Source organism: Pomacea canaliculata, linkage group LG14 (genome assembly GCF_003073045.1).
Source record: "Pomacea canaliculata isolate SZHN2017 linkage group LG14, ASM307304v1, whole genome shotgun sequence".
Taxonomy (NCBI): domain Eukaryota; kingdom Metazoa; phylum Mollusca; class Gastropoda; order Architaenioglossa; family Ampullariidae; genus Pomacea; species Pomacea canaliculata.
In genome coordinates, this window is record NC_037603.1 from 2,244,921 (window position 1) to 2,262,248 (window position 17,328).

At 38.6% G+C, this 17,328-nt stretch overlaps 1 pseudogene; it reads left to right on the forward strand.

Annotated features, from left to right (window-relative positions):
* Positions 1-16,948, forward strand: LOC112555513 (annotated as a pseudogene).
* The last annotated feature ends 380 nt before the right edge of the window (positions 16,949-17,328 follow it).

Below are 17,328 nucleotides of genomic sequence, written 5' to 3' on the forward strand. Positions count from 1 at the left end.
ATAATTTTGAATCATCACCCGATATCCACACACATAAATGTTTTTCTCTTTGCTTACAATGTTGTATAGAAAAATAATCTACAAACAGAACTTTTGAATGATTCCCTTTATTAATCCCTATTGGCAGTGTTCCCAGAAGAGCCACTTGTTATTTAGAAAGTAGACAAGATCATAGTTACATAGTGAAGACTAAGTTAAGATCTATGTACAAATATAGCTGATATAGTCACTAACCTAGTTCTCAGCACCTTCTCCCGACACAAACACAAAAAAATCTTTTTCTCCTGAATTTATTTAATAAAAGAATATACAAACTGATTTTAAATAACACTGACCAATAAATCTAATTGGCAGCATCCAGTTTTTGGGTGTATCATAGTAAAACACATCAGCATACTACATCAGCTTGATCACTTATGATACAAATCATTTTGAGTGCCCATATCAGGCATAGCATACCCACCTTGCACAAGTCAAAGACATACTGATAATCGACATACCGAAAAAGGCACCTCCCCTGTGTACAATGGACCCTTCCCAACCCTATCTCCCTTCTGTTCAATGCACCCGACCAACCTATGACCTACTTCCGTTACTTCAAAAGAATATTCTGCTCAACGACTCGCATCATGATTTGAAAGTAAAGGGTCTCTAACAGTTCCTAGCCTCTTGTCGCTGTATCGTAGGGACGACTGTATACCAACTTGTTGCTCAGCTGTGAAACTCTCCTCGGAACCTTCAGCGGACTGTCCTTGTAGCCTGGACAAGAGCACGTGGTGCGTTTGCAGAAGTGGCCAATCGTAAAATTACCGCCACTGCCTGAACGAAAGCCGCCTCCAATATCAGGTTAGTAAAACATTCCGATGTTGTAGTTAGGCTTTGGCTCAACCAAGCGTTTTCATTCTGCATAAACGCAAGTCTAAGACCTAACCTAAATGTAACAAATTAACACACACACACAGCCTTCAATAAATTTAAAAAAATTAAAACATTCAGATGACCACAAAAATGATCTCCCTTTATAAAAACTGAAAACCATTAAAACTTCGGTACCAGCATGTTAGAATAATGTATGGTCCTAAAAAGGCAATCGGTAAAAAAATATTACACTTTTTACAACCTAAAAATTGTGCTTTGTTCTCATGTACTAAATTATTATCCATTTATACAGTTACAAGTATAAATTATTGTTTCTATGGTATCAGGAAGTTTTCATATGTATACATTAATTATGTGGGCCATTTAAAATAAAATACTACCTTACAGTATGCACTGCTAATTGCAATATGAGTGAAAAAATGACACTTGCAGATGATACATTGTTCATGCCAATTCATATACTGCCATTTAAAAATCCACCTTCTGTTGGTTTAATGAATATTCATTTGGTTCCTTTATGACATCTTATCTTATAATGAGAATATAACCGTCTTGCCTGAACACCACAATAATAACAAATTTTTTTAATGGAAGGCAATACAGTATTTCCTATTAAGTCATGAAAAATAATAATGGAGTATTAATAAGGTTTTCAGTATCCAACTATTTTGATAAAAGTGACCGTGGTATTTTCACTTTCACATACGCAACAAAATGTTTTAAAAATCAAAAGAAGGCAAAAGACGTGAGATGTAATTAATATATTGTTATATTGTAATATTGCAGGCTTTTGTTAAAGCTGCAGGGACTGAGTCTCAGGATGTGAAGGAACTAAGGACGTGTGCAGTTTCACTCAGATAGTACTTTAAGGATTAAAGAAGAAATATTGAATGTAATCTTAGAAGAGGAAGCTATGTCTGCCATAACCAATCAAGTCCAGGTCTCATGTATACACAGCATAAAGACTGAACCAAGGTCTGAAGCTGATCTACAAGAAGACCTAAATAATGATGTAATGCTTGAGACAGAAAGAACATTTTGTTCTTATACAAATATGACATATTGCTCACCAATTAGCTGTGTGCATCTTAAAAACACTTCTGGTCCAGATTTCATAAAACTTGAGCCTGCTACGCATATTCATCAATTAAACTTTAAACATGAGGATGGTGTAAAACTGGAGCTTAACTCTCAGGATGCTATTTATTGTATTAAAGCTGAGGAAGTTCCTGATGAAGAACTTCAGCACATAAAACCTGAGCTTGCTGCACACATTGAGCATTCAGATTCTGACACAACTTACATGAAACCTGAGATTGCTACGCATATTCATCAATCAAACTGGAAACATGAGGATGGTGTAAAACTGGAGCTTAACTCTGAGGATACCATTTATTGCATTAAAAGTGAGCAACTTCCTGGTGAAGAACTTTATTGCATAAAACCTGAGTATGCTGCTTACATTCAGCAGTCAGATTGCAGTCATGAGAGTGCTGTGAAAGTGGAGTACCACTGTCAAGATGTCACCTGTTTAATTAAGACTGAGCAGGATCCTGTGCAATGTGCAAAGACAGAAGAGCAGCTTGTATATAAGCAAGAAGAACAATATCATCGTCACATAGTGAAGACTGAGACAGGGTGGCCTGGTCAGCATTCAATGTGGAAGAATAACATTGATGAGAATTGTCAAGAAATGAATGCTGCTAGATGCATAACTCCTAAGGTGACAGATATATTCACAGAAAGTCAACAGCATCAGATTCATCCAACTGTTACTGAAGTCACCATTGATTCAGAAACAGAAATCCATAGTGATGCTAAATCATATCAGTGCCAAGTGTGCTTATCTTCTTTCAGGTTTCCAACCCTACTCAAGAAACATATGGTGATCCACTGTGATTTTAAAGCTGACCAGCATACTGCATGTACAGCTGCGTTAGAAAGACTAGATACGTTAAAACAGAACCAGGTAATCAACAGTAATAAGATATCTCATCCATCCACTTCTTTTAAAACTCCATCCGAAGAAAAGGACATGGTGACGCAAAATGTTGCAAAAATTTACCAGTGTACTGTCTGTCATATAGCTTTCAAAAGATTAGATCAACTAAAACAGCACAAAGTGACCCACAGTAATGCTAGGCATCGCCAGTGCAGTGTATGTAATAGTGCTTTTAAGTGGCCAAGGGATTTAAAAAGCCACATGTTGACCCACAGTAATTTGAATCAACACCGATGCAATGTTTGTAAGACTGCATTTAGGTCCTTACTGCATTTAAAGCACCACATGTTGACTCACAGTGATACAAGACCTTATGAGTGCAGTAAGTGTAAAGCTACATTTAAGCTCCCAAAATATTTAAGATTGCACATGTTGACCCACAGTAATTTTAGACCTCACCAGTGCAGTATGTGTAATAAGGCTTTTAAGACTTCAAGTAATTTAAAAAGGCACATGTTGACCCATACTGGGAGACCTCACCTGTGCAGTATATGTAATAAAGCTTTTAAGTGCTCAAGTGGTTTAGAAAAGCACATGTTGAACCACAGAAATGTTACACCTCACCAGTGCAGTATGTGTAATAGTGCTTTTAACTTTCCTTGTCATTTAAAAAGACACATGTTGACCCACGGTGATGAGAAACCTCACCAGTGTAGTGTATGTAAAAGATCATTTAAGCAGTTAAGTAGTTTGAAAAAGCACATGTTGAACCACAGTGACGAGAGACCTCACCAGTGCAGTATATGTAATAGTGCTTTTAAGTGGCCAAGGGATTTAAAAAGCCACATGTTGACCCACAGTAATTTGAATCCACGCAGATGCAATGTTTGTAAAACTGCATTTAGGTCCTTACTGCGTTTAAAGCACCACATGTTGACTCACAGTGATACAAGACCTTACGAGTGCAGTAAGTGTAAAGCTACATTTAAGCGCCCAAAATATTTAAGATTGCACATGTTGACCCACAGTAATTTTAGACCTCACCAGTGCAGTATGTGTAATAAGGCTTTTAAGACTCAAAGATATTTAAAAAAACACATGTTGACCCACACTGGGAGACTTCACCAGTGCAGTATATGTAATAGAGCTTTTAAGTGCTCAAGTGGTTTAGAAAAGCACATGTTGAAGCACAGAAATGTTACACCTCACCAGTGTAGTGTATGTAAAAGCTCATTTCAGCAGTTAAGTAAATTGAAAGCACACATGTTGACCCACAGTGATGAGAGACCTCACCAGTGCAGTATATGTAATAGTGCTTTTAAGATTTCAAGTAATTTGAAAACACACATGTTGACCCACAGTGATGAGAGACCTCACCAGTGCAGTATATGTAATAGTGCTTTTAAGACTTTAAGGGTTTTAGAAAAGCACATGTTGACCCACAGTGATGAGAGACCTCACCAGTGCAGTATATGTAATAGTGCTTTTAAGATTTCAAGTAATTTGAAAACACACATGTTGACCCACAGTGATGAGAGACCTCACCAGTGCAGTATATGTAAAAGCTCATTTCAGCAGTTAAGTAGATTGAAAACACACATGTTGACCCACAGTGATGAGAGACCTCACCAGTGCAGTGTATGTAATAGTGCTTTTAAGACTTCAAGGGATTTGAAAACACACATGTTTACCCACACTGATGAGAGACCTCACCAGTGCAGTATATGTAATAGTGCTTTTAAGCTCTCAAAGTGTTTAAAAAGGCACATGTTGACCCACAGTGATGAGAGACCTCACCAGTGCAGTATATGTAATAGTGCTTTTAAGACTTCAAGTGATTTGAAAACACACATGTTGACCCACAGTGATAAGAGACTTCACGAGTGCAGTATATGTAATAGTGCTTTTAAGTTTTCATGTCATTTAAAAATACACATGTTTTACCACACTGATGAGAGACCTCATCAGACTTTAAGGGTTTTAGAAAAGCACATGTCGACCCACAGTGATGAGAGACCTCACCAGTGCAGTATATGTAATAGTGCTTTTAAGACTTCAAGGGATTTGAAAATACACATGGTGACCCACAGTGATGAGAGACCTCACCAGTGCAGTATATGTAATAGTGCTTTTAAGACTTCAAGGGATTTGAAAATACACATGGTGACCCACAGTGATGAGAGACCTCACCAGTGCAGTATATGTAATAGTGCTTTTAAGCTCTCAAGGTGTTTAAAAAGGCACATGTTGACCCACAGTGATGAGAGACTTCACCAGTGCAGTATATGTAATAGTGCTTTTAAGTTTCCATGTCATTTAAAAATACACATGTTTAACCACACTGATGAGAGACCTCACCAGTGAAGGCTGTAATAGTGCTTTTAAGCTGTTAAGTGGTTTAGAAAAGCACATGTTGACCCACAGAAATGTTAGACCTTACCAGTGCTGTGTATGTAGAAAAACGAATAGGGGGTCATCTAATTTACAAAGGCACATGCTTACCCAGAGTGATGTGACCTCACCAGTGCCAACTGTGTAGAGCTAGTTCCAAGAAGAGGGCACTATTAAACACATGATAATTAACAGGGTTGTGAAATCTCATTAATGCAGTATATGTGAACAACAACTTGTTATGCTATCGATGAGAGACCTTATTTGTAAAGTCGTGCTTTTTTTATTTTTTATTTTTTTTGTTGACGTTCCCTTCCAATTTAAAACAGTGCTGTTAATGACACTTACTGGCATCAACATATACTCCCTCTCTAACAGACAAATATCTCGTCTTTTCAAAGAACATGTACTGAAATTGATTAGAATCTTAGTGTTCAGTTTATAAAGCTGTGCTTAAACTGCCAACCCCTAAAGCATGCACATGATAATTCAACATGCACCAGACTTAGCACCCTTTCGGCAGATTTTCTCCTTGCATTGAATGCATTGTGTAAAGATCTCGTGTCCTTTCAAAAGCCATGAAAATCCAAGATACTTCACTGTACTTTCGTTAGTTTGTAACATGCTACATTAACTCTGAAAATTGCAAATTAATTAGCAGTGAGTTTACTTGCTTGAATTGTTGTCTTAATCGATTCTTGTTGATGATAATAACAAAAAGGATAACGGAATAAACTGAATATCCACTCTGAATTCTACTTGTTTAATAGAGACTGAGCAAGATTCTATGCATGATACTAAGACAGAAGAGGAGCTTGTGGTTAAGCATGAAGAACAAGGTCATAGTCACACTGTAAAGGCTGAGATAGCAAATGTATGTCAACCTAATTTTAAATCATCACCCCAAACACACACACAAATGAAGCTTTTTCTCTGTGCTTACAATGTTAAATAGAAAAAAATCTACAAATAGAACTTTCGAATGACACGCAAATAATCCCTATGGGTAGTGTTCCTAGGAGAGCAACTTGTGATGTAACAAGTATAGTAGAACTAGATCGTAGTATTTAGTGAAGACTGAGAGTGAAGATATATGTAGATGTATATACACAAATGTAGATGATATAGTTATTAACCTAATTCTAAGCACCTTAGACACACAAATAAATCTTTTTCTTTTGAATTTTTTACAAAAATATACAAATAAATTGTAAATGATGACGACCAATTAATCTAATTGGTAATTTTGTGAAGAAAAAAAACAAATGGTACATCATAGTAAAACACATCAGCATGCTACATCACACACCACTGTCATTTCATCTAAGGTTGAACAGCTTGATCGCTTATGGCAGGGGTGTCAAACACCCGGTCCGCGGGCCACATCCGGCCCGCCATGAAATTTTACCTGGCCCGCGAAAGAAGTTTAATTAAATCATTGTTAATGGCCCAGCGACAAGCAAAAGGCAAACAACAGAAAAGTTCCCGTCGATGACAGCAAGAGATGGGATGAGTTTAGTGAAGTTTGTATAGACCACCAACAGTGCACTGGTCAAGTTACCACCGCTCCTGTTGATGACCAGAAAAAAGGGTCAAGGCGGGGCCCATAAATCTGACCTGTGACACGCGACACCCTGCCCTCAACACGGGCCGCGGGTCGAAGATTTTTAGTACCTGTTAACTTCCCTGAATCGGTCCGAGATCAAAGGGTGACTAGGCTCGAATCTTGAGCATGTTTGGCAGTACATATATCTGTGTGAACAACTTTTCTCTGTGATGAAGATCAACAAACATCACACAGTTGTCTTACTGATGTACACTTGCAGTCCATCTTGAGAATCTCCACAACACAGAAACTTACTCCAAACATAAACGAACTTGTTGTCAAGAAAAGATGTCAAACGTCCACTTCTGACAAAATAAATTAAGAAGAAAAACTGCTAAGCCTTGGTTTGTTATTACTTTAATTTTGTTTTAATGTATGATTTTGTTTACACAAAATTAATAACAAAAAGTTTAGTTTCCTAGCTACTGTTGAATAAAAAGTTATCAGCTTAAACAATAACCTTCGGCCCGCCACCTTGTGGACGATGTGAGATTTGGCCCCCTGGGTAATTGAGTTTGACACCCCTGGCTTATGGTATAAATGGTTTCGAGTGTCCGTATCAAGTATAGCATATGTTTGCTTAATACTCACTTAATTATAAGACTATTGAAGTTAGTGAGACATATCAGTATATCTTTTTCCCATTTTCATCTTTTGGAAAACAAAACAGAGCACATGTCATGACTATGAAAATGTTCTTCTTGAAGAGAGTGGTATATTGTTCAAATTGCCTCAACAAACAGGCCGATTAGATTAGTAAGAAAGGACGAGATTTAAAAGCAAAAAATGTTAAAAGGCTGCATTCTTGTTAGTGCAGCTCTCAAGTGTGCAAACTACACTCAGGCATTTATCCTTACATTTGCGAGTTCAGCATACACACAAGTAAGAAAAGACAGTCAATACAATTACTCCTCTGTCCCCACCACGATACAAATTACAAAAATATGTTAACAACCCCGCTACCCCTTCTACCAACCTTCGAAACGCATTTAAAATAAAAACAGTTAAAAACCCGAGCATTCACACAGTCACTCGTTCAGCACGTGCGGCTCGACCTGACCACAACAACTTGTTCGTCACAATCCCGATGTGTATATGTGTGTATAATCATTTTGTGTCAAGTTGTCGAGGATCAAAAGCTTATCGAAGACATGAAGGTGAGACAACCCCTGCATTGGATAGCTGCATGCTGTCTTGTACTGCTGCCTCTGTGTGTCGGGATCTCTTCGAAGTATTCCATCCAGCGCTCTCTTTGTCCTGCATCGTTTGTTGTGATCTTGCCATCTTAATATTTCACCGGCTTTTTAGGGTTGATGCTCCTGCCTGACAGAGTTTGTATTATTTAGAATAGTCGCTTCATGTTTCCCTGTATAGCTGCTGTCTCTGCTTCCTCTGTCAGTTCATGGGTGAAGCGTCTCTTGTCCTCCTGATAGACCTCTTCACTTGGCGGTTGGATTCTAAATATTCAGTTTGGAGACTTTCCTTCTCTTGGTGGTCTTTGATACTGCTTGACTTGCTGTTTCAATCCCTGTTTTGATTAAGTCTTTGGCCAGGTCTCTGGAGTCATCCATTCCGTGCGTTTTCTTTCCCCCTTCCCTAGAACATATGTGCAGGTTGTCTTCCAAATGCTCTTGAGTGTTGACCAGTGTTATTCCACTGAATCTTCTGTCAGTCCTGAAAGGGCCTCATACTTATTCTTGACTTCACCGTTATAAATTTCCCTTGTTTCCTTGTTCTTGAGGTTTTGGGTATTGAGCTTGTGGTGTGGTCTGCCTGCTGGATCAACGAAGGACTGCAGCTTAATCATGAAGACTAGGAACTGGTGGTCTGAAGCAGCATCTGGCACTCTCACTTCTTTTTTACTTTCGAACAACTGTTTCGGTCAATCTGGTTTTCTGTCTGGTCATCAGGGGAAGTCCACGTTGTCTTGTGTATATTCTTGTGTGGGAACACAGTGCCACCTATGACATGGTCATTGAAAGCGCAGAAGTCTGTGAAGAGCTCCCCGTTTTTGTTGCAGGTGCCGACGCCATGTATTCCCATGATGAGTTCTCTGTTGGTGTTGTCATCTCCCACTTTAGCATGTATGTCTCCCACAATGATCTTCAGATCTCTTCTTTGTGTGTGGTCAAGCAGAGATTGCAGGGAATTGTAGAAGTCTTCTTTTCCTTCTCCCTCTGCTGCATTTGTTAGGGGATAGCATTGGATGATGGTGATTTTCCTTCCTTTAGCATTGAATCTTGCTGATATGAGTCGTGGTGAGACTAGTTCCGAGGCCATCAGTGGCATTGTTGCCCCTGTTGACATCAGCAGTTCTACTCCCTGGGTATGATCGTGGTCCAGGTCTTCATGGCCAAAGTAAATACTGGTTTCTCCTGATGTTAGTCTGGTCTGGCCACTTTCATTCCATCTGGTTTCTCATAACACGAGAACCCCGATGTTGTATTTTCTGATTTCTTTTGCCACTTGAGCTGACTTACCACTTTCGTAGAGGATTCTGATACTCCAGGTCCCAATCCTAGTTTTTGCCTTGGTTATCAAAAGATGAGTCGGCGAGCTGGCTTCCCTAAGGTTTTCACCAGCATGCGTCATAAGTTCTTCTAGAGAGGAATCTTCTCGACAAGGCCCTTGTTGTGGTACTCTTGCGGTTTCTGTAATACCTTTTGTTTTTACATGAGTGGGTTGTTAGCCCAAAGCAAAACCCACAACCTGGAGGGCCAGGGTGAAACATTTTAGTCTGTTATCTCCCCTGACAGACCTGTTCAGCTTGGTTAGACCTGCTAGTAGCACAAGGCTCCCGCCGACATAGCTCTGTGGATCGACAAGGCGCACAAGCCACCATACCACTACAAGGTAAGTTGCACCAACTGGTGTTGGCAAGTGAGCATAGTGAACCCTTTTATTTGAGACTGTCATCTTTCTCATTTGAATCTGCTTATTGTTGTTGCTTTGACTTTTATGCGTTGATTTCTATACAATACACTGATGATGCTTTTTCAACAACCAGTTAACCCTTGTACTTCAGATTTTTTGATAACTCTGTGCTGTTAACTAACATTTAATCCTGCATAGGATATATTAAATAGCAATACATACTTCAACGCTTAAGTTAAGAGTTTCTCTCCACCCCAACCTTACCCCTGAAAAAGTTTTCAAGTTCTAGTATGGTCAATTGTGACTTGTTATGATGAACAATGTAACAGTTAGTGGCTTCCATAAGGCATAAGCTATTTTGTTTTGAATCTTTACAAAAGAAACAGTCTTCTTGTAGTTAATATTGTTCAAGCATCCCTACTATTCTTGCAGAACTTGCAACATTGTGATAAACTACTTAAACAAGACTCACAAACTCAAAAAATGTTGTCCAAGTTTTATTTACATGTTTTGTGGTCACCACTTGTTCTGTCTACATAGGTTCTCTACTTATTAAAGTTGAGCATTTTAAAGCATACACTAACAGAAAATTTACAAAAGACAGCAGTCCATTTAGAAAAGTTACACATAAATGGTTTCTGCATACAAAATCTGCATAACACTAATAAGATGTATATACTTTAAATTGTGCACTTAAAAACTTAAAACATATCCTAGCATGTTAAGTTCAAAATAACTCTTCTAAAATTTTTTTTATATTTTACTAAACATTAAGCTTAGTCATAATTAAGTTCAGGTTTGATCATTCTGACACATGCATAACCATTCCATATTTGGTGCATCTTTTTGGTGTAGTATCTAGCAAACAAGTTCATTCATTTTTTTAATATTCTTTTTTCCAGTTACATATTGAGTTTCCTATTATTTTTAGCATTTTTTGGTTTGGTTTTTTTTCTGTTTTTTTTTTTTTTTTTTTTTTGGCTTAATGGTTATTTTGAAATGATGTTGTTTGTTATGTTTATTAAAGCTGCTATTTCGCGAGAGTGGGATACGCCTCCCAGTGAAGTGACACACGACCTTTTCCTCTAGTCCTTCTTTCTCTTTGATTTCGAGCGGAAACAATAGCATACAACGTAGACTAAACAGACGGCTATCAGCAATGTCAGCAGCACACACGCCAGAAAAAGCCCATACACGTCCCAGCAAGCAAACTGATAGAAAGGAACTGTATGTCCTGACGAACGAAGGTGATCGCCGCCATATTTCATCACCTGATCGAGCCAGAAGGCCGCTTTCTCCACAGGAACACCGAACTCTATTTTAAACAGTTCCGAGGCTTTTGTGATGGCCTGTTTGTAGCTCTTGTTGGTCGCCACTTTGAGAATGGTGGAGTGCAGCTCGTCTGTACTGACGGTGTCTAGGTGACCAGACGTCCCGATTTTGACTTCTTGTTCCGCCTGCTCATCGGGCGGGACGCCCAATGTCCCGCTTTCTGGCTTTCTGGCAAGTCCATCAAATGTCCCAGTTGTCTTTAAAAATCACTTTTTTCGGCGTTCTTTGACGGTGACGACACCATCATCGTCACGTGTCCGCTTTGTCTGTCACCTTAGACCAGAGGGTGGGCAATTAATTTCCCAAGGCCGGATGAGAAACTGGAATGGTTCTAGAGGGCCGGATGAGAAACTGCGATGGTTCTAGAGGGCCGGACTAATATAGTTAACTCAGTTTTACCCAATACTGTAATAATAGTATATTACTGGTGGCGCCAGCGGGCGGGCCAGTCAGAGACAGGAGGCGGGCCGGATCCGGCCCGCGGGCCGGCGTTTGCCCAGGTCTGCCTTAGACGGTGTTGAGGTCAACAGTCTCTGCGAACCCTTTGACGCGCATGCGCTCAGCGTTGTAGAACTGGTCAGCAAAGAGCGGCGTGGCCACCACAGGCACGGCGTGGAACAGAGCCTCGTACTGACCGTTCTTCCCGCAATGGCTGACAAACATTCGAGTGTTGGGGTGAGCCAACAGGTCATTCTGTGGTATCCATGACGACGTCAGAATCTTCTTTGTATATGGGGACGACACGTTCGAACGGAAAACAGACTTAACACGCGATAGTTGAGAGACAATAATGGATACGTTGATAGCTACTCATGCCATCAGAGATCATTTCGACTTTCAATGTTGGGACGATAAATTATGGTTTTAACAGGGTCAATTTGACTCAGTCAGGTGGTTGATATGACCGGAGAAATATGGTTTGATTTGTAATAACCAGTCTCAAAGTATACTTAAAAGTGATTTGTGCAGAAATATAAGGTAGATGGTCCGCCAGAAACAGGACGTTTAAAACTGTCTACTTTTTTCAATGTGCAATTTCTGCAAAGAAGTTGTAAATGAAGCACAAACAGTTGGTCATAAGTCAGGTTGGGGAGGTAGTTGTAATCTACATGATTTTTGTATACAGATAAACGTGCGTGAAAATGTTCTGGGTCGTCACTAAGAAAGGATTGTAAAGGGTTTTAATAAAGAGATTTTACTGTATTATCTTTGTATTAGTCTACACATTACTTTTTAAAATAATTTAATATGCATATTTTGTTATGTTCTTTTATGTGTATCTTTATATATGGCCATGCAAACAAATAAAATATAATAGACTGTTACATTGTATTATTGCAGGTTTTTTTATTACAGCACCAGGAACTGAGACGCAGGACGATTAAACAAGAAAAATCAAGTGTAATCATAGTCCACTCGGGTACCAATTGTATGGCACATTCTCTTTACACCCATGATGCTCGTGCTTAGTTAATCGCACTTACGAGACTAACAGTGAACTCCCGAATCGGAGGCTTCAAATTAGTCTGTGAGCTCTTGTCAGAAGGCTTAGTTTTTTCACAGACGACATTGCTGCCTTTAAGATTTAAAAGTGTTTACAGGCATCTGCTCACGTCCTGTTTTTTTTTTTTATTATTATTATTTCACTTTTCACAATATCCACGAGCTATCCATGCATTGGCTACCGTTTCTGCTTTTGACGTTTTTCGGAACTTGAAAATGCTTGTAGACAGTTATCTTGAGAACGAAACTGCGGTGTTCAACCAGATTTCTTGCGTGGGAAGAACTTCTTGCAATAAATTTTTATCAAGGTCAGAGATTCATTCTCCTTTCCTAGCAGTACCTGATGGTAAAGTCATATCACAGGTTATATGCTCCAAGACGTAGCCTGTGGGGACCGAATGCAGTAACAATCTGAACAACACTGTCCTGGTGATGCAGCAGCAGCTCGTAAAGCGCATGCGACAGCCAGCAGGTCGTGGCCATCATTCTGACGAGGAAGTCCATGCAGGACTGAGTAGTATTTCTTAGGAAAAAGATGGAACACTTGATCCTATGTTAATGGAAAACTTAGAGTCTGAAAGATTAGATTAACCGAGGCGAAGATGTTCAACGGTGAAACGTTAACTCTTAGCACACGACTTTGAGTGAAGGTTCTGCAGCTGCCACCTATTCCTGTTTGTTTTTAAATAGATGTAACTATAATGTAATGTCTGATGTTATATTCGCATGGATGATTAATTAATTTCCTGAAAAGGAATAATAAAGATGTTTTGTATTGTATTGTAAACTGGCATCATTCCCTTTTATGCTGTTTAATAATGAATACACCTTGTCATCATTGGTAAAGTTTTTTTCTTTCACACGCTTTTATTTAACTCACTATTGGGTATGTGTTCAATCGAATATTGTACTCGAGTTTTCATCCACTTCCTATCGTCCTAGGGGTATGAAATTTTCACTATGTACTAATTTTCGGTAGTATTACATCATTTTCAGCAGTCGAAAAAGAAATTGTTTTTTTTTTTTTTTGTTTGTTTGTTTTTTTCTTAATTTTGTAAGCCGACGTAGGGGAGAAGTAAATGCTGCTCTAAGCACCTTCTCCCCACACAAACACAAATAAATCTTTTTCTCTTGAATTTGTTTAATAAAAGAATATACAAACAGATTTTAAATGACACTGACCAATTAATCTAATTGGCAGCATCCAGTTTTTGGGTGTATCATAGTAAAACACATCAGCAAACTACATCAGCATGATCACTTATGATACAAATCATTTTGAGTGCCCATATCAGGCATAGCATACCCACCTTGCACAAGTCAAAGACATACTGATAATCGACACACCGAAAAAGGCACCTCCCCTGTGTACAATGGACCCTTCCCAGCCCTATCTCCCTTCTGTTCAATGCACCCGACCAACCTATGACCTACTTCCGTTACTTGAAAAGAATATTCTGCTTACGGACTGACATCATGATTTGAAAGTAAAGGGTCTCTAACAATTCCTAGCCTCTTGTCGCTGTATCGTAGGGACTACTGTATACCAACTTGTTGCTCAGCTGTGAAACTTTCCTCCGAACCTTCAGCGGACTGTTCTTGTAGCCTGGACAAGAGCACGTGGTGCGTTTGCAGAAGTGGTCAATCGTGAAATTACCGCCACTGCCTGAACGAAAGCCGCCTCCAATATCAGGTTAGTAAAACATTCCGATGTTGTATTTAGGCTTTGGCTCAACCAGGCGTTTTCATTCTGCATAAACGCAAGTCCAAGACCTAACCTAAATGTAACAAATTAACACACACACAGCCTTCAATAAATTAAAAAAAAATTAAAACATTCAGATGACCACAAAAATGATCTCCCTTTATAAAGACTGAAAACCATTAAAACTTCGGTACCAGCATGTTAGAATAATGTATGGTCCTAAAAAAGCAATCAGTAAAAAAAATATTACACTTTTTACAACCTAAAAATTGTGCTTTATTCTCATGTACTAAATTATTATCCATTTATACAGTTACAAGTATAAATTAATGTTTCTATGGTATCAGGAAGTTTTCATATGTATACATTAACTATGTGGGTCATTTGAAATAGAATACTTCCATACAATATGCAGTGCTAATTGGAATATGAATGAAAAAATGTCACTTGCAGATGATACATTGTTCATGCCAATTCATATATTGCGATTTAAAAATCCACCTTCTGTTGGTTTAATGAATATTCATTTGGTTCCTTTATGACATCTTATCTTGTAATGAGAATATAACTGTCTTGCCTGAACACCACAATAATAACAAATTTTTTTAATGGAAGGCAATACAGTATTTCCTATTAAGTCATGAAAAATAATAATGGAGTATTAATAAGGTTTTCAGTATCCAACTATTTTGAAAAAAGTGACCATGGTATTTTCACTTTCACATATGCAACAAAATGTTTTAAAAATCAAAAGAAGGCAAAAGACGTGAGATGTAATTAATATATTGTTATATTGTAATATTGCAGGCTTTTGTTAAAGCTGCAGGGACTAAGTCTCAGGATGTGAAGGAACTAAGGACGTGTGCAGTTTCACTCAGATAGTACTTTAAGGATTAAAGAAGAAATATTGAATGTAATCTTAGAAGAGGAAGCTATGTCTGCCATAACCAATCAAGTCCAGGTCTCATGTATACACAGCATAAAGACTGAACCAAGGTCTGAAGCTGATCTACAAGAAGACCTAAATAATTATGTAATGCTTGAGACAGAAAGCACATTTTGTTCTTATACAAATATGACATATTGCTCACCAATTAGCTGTGTGCATCTTAAAAACACTTCTGGTCCAGATTTCATAAAACTTGAGCCTGCTACGCATATTCATCAATTAAACTTTAAACATGAGGATGGTGTAAAACTGGAGCTTAACTCTCAGGATGCTATTTATTGTATTAAAGCTGAGGAAGTTTCTGGTGAAGAACTTCAGCACATAAAACCTGAGCATGCTGCACACATTGAGCATTCAGATTCTGACACAACTTACATGAAACCTGAGATTGCTACACATATTCATCAATCAAACTGGAAACATGAGGATGGTGTAAAACTGGAGCTTAACTCTGAGGATACCATTTATTGTATTAAAAGTGAGCAACTTCCTGGTGAAGAACTTTATTGCATAAAACCTGAGTATGCTGCTTACATTCAGCAGTCAGATTGCAGTCATGAGAGTGCTGTGAAAGTGGAGTACCACTGTCAAGATGTCACCTGTTTAATTAAGACTGAGCAGGATCCTGTGCAATGTGCAAAGACAGAAGAGCAGCTTGTATATAAGCAAGAACAAGATCATCATCACATAGTGAAGACTGAGACAGGGTGGCCTGGCCAGCATGCAATGTGGAAGAATAACATTGATGAGAATTGTCAAGAAATGAATGCTGCTAGATGCATAACTCCTAAGGTGACAGATATATTCACAGAAAGTCAACAGTATCAGATTCATCCAACTGTTACTGAAGTCACCATTGATTCAGAAACAGAAATCCATAGTGATGCTAAATCATATCAGTGCCAAGTGTGCTTATCTTCTTTCAGGTTTCCAACCCTACTCAAGAAACATATAGTGATCCACTCTGATTTTAAAGCTGACCAGCATACTGCATGTACAGCTGCGTTACAAAGACTAGATACTTTAAAACACAACCAGGTAACCAACAGTAAAAAGATATCTCATCCATCCACTTCTTTTAAAACTCCATCTGAAAAAAAGCACATGATGATGCAAAATGTTGCGAAAACTTACCAGTGTACTGTGTGTCATATAGCTTTTAAAAGATTAGATCAACTAAAACAGCACAAAGTGACCCACAGTAATGCTAGACCTCACCAGTGCAGTATGTGTAATAGAGCTTTTAAGTGCTCAAGTGGTTTAGAAAAGCACATGTTGAAGCACAGAAATGTTACACCTCACCAGTGTAGTGTATGTAAAAGCTCATTTCAGCAGTTAAGTAGATTGAAAACACACATGTTGACCCACACTGAGAGACCTCACCAGTGCAGTATATGTAATAGAGCTTTTAAGTGCTCAAGTGGTTTAGAAAAGCACATGTTGAAGCACAGAAATGTTACACCTTACCAGTGTAGTGTATGTAAAAGATCATTTCAGCAGTTAAGTAGATTGAAAACACACATGTTGACCCACAGTGATGAGAGACCTCACCAGTGCAGTATATGTAATAGTGCTTTTAAGTGCGCAAACCATTTGAAAACACACATGTTGGCCCACAGTGATGAGAGACCTCACCAGTGCAGTATATGTAATAGTGCTTTTAAGCTCTCAAAGTGTTTAAAAAGGCACATGTTGACCCACAGTGATGAGAGACCTCACCAGTGCAGTATATGTAAAAAAGCTCATTTCAGCAGTTCAAGTATTTGAAAACACACATTGACCCACACTGATGAGAGACCTCACCAGTGCAGTATATGTAATAGTGCTTTTAAGACTTCAATTGATTTGAAAACACACATGTTGACCCACACTGATGAGAGACCTCACCAGTGCAGTATATGTAATAGGCTTTTAAGACTTTAAGGGTTTTAGAAAAGCACATGTTGACCCACAGTGATGAGAGACCTCACCAGTGCAGTATATGTAATAGTGCTTTTAAGCTCTAAAGTGTTTAAAAAGGCACATGTTGACCCACAGTGATGAGAGACCTCACCAGTGCAGTATATGTAAAAGCTTTTAAAGCAGTAAGTAGATTGAAAACACACATGTTGACCCACACTGATGAGAGACCTCACCAGTGCAGTGTA